At 40.9% G+C, this 6000-nt stretch overlaps 1 protein-coding gene across 1 annotated transcript in view; it reads left to right on the forward strand.

The window, feature by feature from the left end:
* The window catches only part of LOC307269923 (plakophilin-4-like), a gene marked incomplete at both ends in the record, with an annotated part of 42866 nt that overhangs the window by 8084 nt on the left and 28782 nt on the right, over positions 1-6000 (forward strand). The gene's annotated exons all lie outside the window — the stretch shown is intronic.

Genomic DNA, 6000 nt, shown 5'->3' on the forward strand with positions numbered 1-6000 from the left:
TATATATTTCTTCAGTCTATATTGTAGTGTATAAGACGGAAAATTAACTAAAATAATGAGATCATTTCCTAAATCAATGTACACTTCCTGACGAAAGAGGTTGCCAAGGCTACGTAATCACATAGCCACACAGCTGAGCTGACCCAAATACAAAAGAGATTTTATGAAAAATAAACAAAGTCGTAAACAACAGATGAAAAAAACTAAAAGCTGCAAGTGTGGATTAATGTGTCTTTTGTCGTTTTAAAGGATTAGGATTTGATGGACTGTTGGATGGACTCGTGCAATAGTAAAAACTGAGATAGATAAATAGACAGATAGACAGACAGACAGACAGACAGACAGACAGACAGACAGACAGACAGACAGACAGACAGATAACCCATAAAACCAATGCACAAATCCTATTTTTTTTATATATTTTTTTTATTGCATTATCTTTTCAATGGTACTTGAAAAGGATCTTTTTCAGCATATAGAAGATGCTCGTCAGAAAGATTTCATTTCCTTCTTTGCTGAAGTGAACTCCGTCTGCCAGATATATCGTGTCGTCAAACCGACTCAAGAGACGATGTTCGATAACTTCTCCGTCGAATTCTGCGATGGCCTTTCTCATACAGGAGTTGACATTCCTCCTGTCTTTGTTGATTTTCTCCAGCCGTCCGTACCTCCAGACTTGCCGTTCATTGATGCAAGAATACGCAATCGCCATCGAAGGGAATTCTGAATGCAGTTGTGTTAATTCCGTCTTCATAACTGTTGATAGCTCTTTGGTTGTCATCAGTCCTAGGTCATTACCACCGGCGTGAACTACCAATATATCAGGGGGACAGTTTTGTTTGGCCAGTTCTGCATAGAAGCTGAAAATAATTCCACTCCAGCGCATGCCACCTTTGGCGAACCATTCGACTTTCGCCTTCAGTCCGAAATTTTTCCCGAACAACTTTTGCGCGGCCGTCTCTCCACGTTTAATGTAACTAGAGCCAATAATCCATATCTTTTTTACTGGTTTCTTCACTCTGGACGTGGTCATTGTTTCATTTTCTGACGTTGCGATGCTAGTTGGAGCCTCCTGAGAAGTGCTTGGTTGCTCTGTGTCTTTGTCCACTGTATCCATGGTTATTCTCACATGCTTTTTCTCTGTGGTTGGGGTTATTTTGCTGCCCGATCGAAGATTACTCCTAGGGATCTTTACCCTATTTGGTACCGGGGAGACTTTGGCCGGGTTTCCAAGCTCCGAAATATCCTTTTTAACTGTATCCAGCATTATCTTCTTCCTTTCTGGGGAGGGGGTAATAATGCTGTCCAATGGATTTTCCTCACAGGGCCTTTTAACAAGAAAATTGCCCCTGCAGAGTTTTACCTTCTTCTTTAGCGAGGTAGTTTTGCATGGGCTTCCATTTTCTTGTAGTTGTGTATCTTTCCCGTTTGTAGCAGGCGTTGTTTTAATTGTTTTGTCTGGGCTTCCGAGCTCCTCAGCGTCTTTTTCAACTGCATCTGGCATGGTCCTCTTGCTATCTGGAGAGGGGGTAATTCTGCAGTCCGAAGAATTTTCACCAGACGTCTTTTTGACATGAAAACTACGCCCACATATTTTTACCTTCTTCGTTACTGCGGACATTTCGTATGAGCTTTCAAGTTCCTCTATATCTTTCTTGTTTGCTGAAAGCGTCATGCCCACAGGGAAGTTTATTCCTGGGCTATCTGGCGCCATCTTCTTGCTTTCTGGAGTGGGGGTTAACTTGCCTCCTGTTGAATTTTCGCCGGATATCTTTTTGACTGGGAATTTATTCCGACAGATCTTTGCCCTTTTCCTAACAGCGGAAGGCTTGTCTTGGCTTTCTAGCTCCTGTGTTTCTTTTTCATTTGAAGCTTGCGTCATTGACATGGGGAAAGTTTTGTCCGTGTCTACGAGTTCCAGTAGTGGCATATCTTTCTCATCTGTCATTTTCACCCTCTTGCTTTTTGGAGAGAGGGTTATTTTGCTGTCCAAAGAAATTTCAGCAGACGTCCTTTTGACTAGAACATTACCCCGACATTTCTTTGTCTTCTTCCTAGCTGTGGAAGTTTTTTCTGGGCTTCCCAGTTCAAGTAGCTGTGTATCTGTCTCAGCTATATCTAGCGTCTTTGTAATTTTCTTCGTTTCTGGAGTGGGGGTTAATTTGCTTCCCGAAGAATTTTCACCATTCGTCTTTTTGACTAGAAATTTACCCCGACAGATTTTTGCCTTCTTCGTTACTGCGGACATTTCGTATGAGTTTTCAAGTTCCTCTAAATCTTTCTTATTTGCTGAAAGCGTCATGCCAACAGGGAAGTTTATTTCTGGGCTATCTGGCGTCATCTTCTTCCTTTCTGGAGTCGGGGTTAACTTGCGTCCCGAAGAATTTTCACCAGTCGTCTTTTTGACCAGAAATTTACCCCGACAGATTTTTGCTTTCTTTCTTTTTGTGGAAGTTTTTTCTGGGCTTGCAAGCTCCTGTAGCTGTGTATCTTTCTTAGCTGTATCTAGCATCACCCTCTTGCCATCTGGAGAAGGGCATAATGTGCTTCCCAAGAAAATTTCACCATTTCTCCTTTTTACCAGAGATCTCCCTACACGGATTTTCATCTTCTTCCGTACAGGGGAGGAGCTATCGGGGCTTCCGGTGCGTTTCTGTAAGATTTTAGCATAGGCTCTCTTCTGTCTTTTCTCCATAGAATTAACACGAACCATACTGCAAGTCTTCTCAGAATTTAACAACGGATTTTGAGGACTCCTTTTAACCTCAGAGAATGTAGTGGATGTCTGGTTTTCTGTAGCCTCCTGTTTGGTGGAAAGTTCAGTCTTGTTTTGATTGAGGAAAATCAAGCCAAGATTTTGAGTCAAGTCCTTCCAGTGGCTCATTGTAAAGAACGGGTGCTGTAACATCTCCCTGGGTGTTATTCTTTGACTGGGACCCATTTCTAGCATCTGCTTAACCATCTCCACAAAGTTATCCAGCTCTGCCTTGTATGCTATGGCGTTTTCTGAATTCTGATGATGTTCTTTTAGCTCATCCAGGGATCTCAAATTCGAGTCGATACATGGAATTCGTCCGTACTCATGCGGCGTCATAAGTTTCCACATATTTGGCCAAGTCTTCAGGTAAAACTGTGATGTTTTGACTGCAGAGTTGAGGAAGTAACCTGGCAACTGACCCTGAGTTTGCGTAATGTACCAAATCATCTCGTAATCGCAGCTCCCTGGGTAAAGCGCGTAACCGAGGAATAGCTCCGTGGCGATGCAACCTAGCGACCACATGTCAATCGCCTCGTTGCAGTGGACTCCCAGAATAGTCTCGGGAGCGCTATACCATCTTGACTGAGTGTATGACCCCTGCTCTGTTTTTGAGACTTCACAAGCAGAGGCAAAGTCGTTTAGTTTGACCTTTAAGGGTTGCCGTACGTGGTCCACCAGCATAATATTCTTAGGTGTCACATGGGTGTGAGCGATCCCCAAGCTCTTTAGGACTTGCAGCGCTGTAGCCATCTGATGTAGAATCGGCCGTATGTCTTTCAGTGGAAGGGAAGAGGTCCGTTTCAAGTTCACAAATTCTTCCAGGCTTATGTCCAGGTGCTCAAATACCTGGCAGAGATGTCCCATGTAGATGAATGAGCTCTCCCACCTCACGAAGTTGAATATGTCGGGGTCGAAAGCCTTCAGTTTCTGCAGGATGCCCTCCTCTTGCTCCGCCGATGGTTTCTTGGTAATCCTCACCGCCACAGTCTCGTTCGTGGCCGGCTTGAAACACTTTGCGATGTTGCAAAAGCTGCCGTCTTGAATCAAGTCTTGCACTATGTAGTCAGACGTGGTTGAAGACAGCTTGGCTCCTCTGATGATTTGAAGTTCGCTGTCGATATAGACCGCAGAGCGCGCCATCATTTTGTAATGGCAATACATGAATCCGTAACTCATTTTGTCAGTGAGTTTTTTTTTCTCCAATAGTTTGAAATAAGACAGAGCTAAAAAGCTTTGTCTATGGTTTCTCACACAGATACTGAATGTGATCAACTGAATGATGTAATGTAGTTCTGGATTGTTAAGTGTTGTGTGTCTGTGCTCTGGAGTGTCTGACCTCAATGTATTCTATTTCCATGGAACTTTCAGCTTGCCGTGGTTACTTAGCTAGCTGGCGGAATGCAGCCTTTTTTTAAATAATACAAACAAATGCAAATGGCCTATCTTATTATATATGTTTTATTTTCTTGTTTATTTGTCATTTTTCACAGCAATTTTTGGTGCTTGAATTCTTGAGTATGTGCCAAGACAATATTGCCGGTTTAAATTCACATAAACAGTTAAATTAGGAGCAAATAATCCATACTACAGGTGTGGAAGTTACCTTAAAACTATAGGCTATAGACGACCATGTAATGTGTCCTAGTAAACCAATTAACCTTTCACTTTGACTAAGAAAATGTCCTCTATTACCTCTCACAAGGTTTTCCCAAAAAGCTGTGTTTTCTAGACCGTTTTTTTTTTTTTTTTTTTTTTTTTTTTTTTATGCTTCCACCATATAAAGATTTCCATACATAGGCCTGCAATATATTTCAATCAATACAAAATTAACAGTAATACCTTGATGTAGCCTATACTATCCCAGAATGGTGTCAAGCCGCCATTAAACATTAAACATCAAAACATGTATCCCAAAACCAAAAGCATATAAAGGTAAAACTAACATAAGTAATGAAAGAGGACCGGTTGTTTTTTTAATTTAGGCATCACTAGCAGACGGCTAATTCTCGACGGCACCTCCTTGATGACACCAGCTGTGTTTCCTAGAAGATTTATGAGGCAGCTGGGAAGCCTCCGTGTTATGTAACAGACGGCAAACGAAGAAGTGCCAAAAACTACCAGCCATTAATTTGGTCAGTCGGAACACATCTGTTTCACTTTCAGAGAGAAATTGAAGGCTAAAATAGATGGATGGATGGACGGAGATAGATAGATAGATAGATAGATAGATAGATAGATAGATAGATAGATAGATAGATAGATAGATAGATAGATAGATAGATAGATAGATAGATAGATAGATAGATAGATAGATAGATAGATAGATAGATAGATAGATAGATAGATAGATAGATAGCATATTACATGCATATTTTGATGAGATATATATCACATTGTTTCTGTTCTTATAGTCATATGGAAATAAATATATTTTACAGGAGGAGTCAGCAATTCTGGGGAATGCTTGTTGTCAAAAACTATCAGTGAATATCTCCTACTGTAATAGTGTCTTTGCAGGCCTTCCTAAAAAATCAATCAGACAGCTTCAGCTAATTCAGAACGCTGCTGCTCGAGTCCTCACTAGGACCAAAAAAGTAGATCACATTACCCCAGTTCTTAGGTCTTTACACTGGCTTCCTGTCACTCAAAGAATTGATTTTAAAATATCGATGATGGTCTACAAAGCCTTAAATGGTTTAGGGCCAAAATACATTACTGATCTGCTGATACGTTATGAGCCGCCCAGAGCCCTTAGGTCGTCTGGGACAGGTCTTTTAAAAGTCCCCAGAGCTAGGACTAAACAGGGAGAGGCGGCATTCAGCGTTTATGCGCCCAATGTCTGGAACGGACTGCCAGAGAGTCTGAGGTCCGCTGAGACTCTCAGCTCTTTTAAAGCGGGTCTCAAAACGTTCTTGTTTCCCTTTTAACCTGTAATTTTTTTTTTTTTTTTTTTTTTTTTTTTTTGGTAAAATGTTTTAATTCTTTTATTTAAATGTTGTATTTTTATCCATGCTTTAAATTTGTTCATTTTTTTTTTTTTTGTATTTTTATTCTTTATTTGATTTTAACCCTGTGAAGCACCTTGAGTGGCCCTGTGCCTGAAATGTGCTCTATAAATAAAATTGCCTTGCCTTGCCTTGCCTTACTGTGTTTATAATACAGTGTTAATACACAGCCTAGGCTCTGTAAACAGGCATGTTGCTTATTGCCATGGGCCCCTTTGTTTACATACCCTTTGTCTA

The sequence above is a fragment of the Ammodytes marinus genome (genome assembly GCF_949987685.1).
Source record: "Ammodytes marinus genome assembly, chromosome: 24".
Taxonomy (NCBI): Eukaryota; Metazoa; Chordata; class Actinopteri; order Uranoscopiformes; family Ammodytidae; genus Ammodytes; species Ammodytes marinus.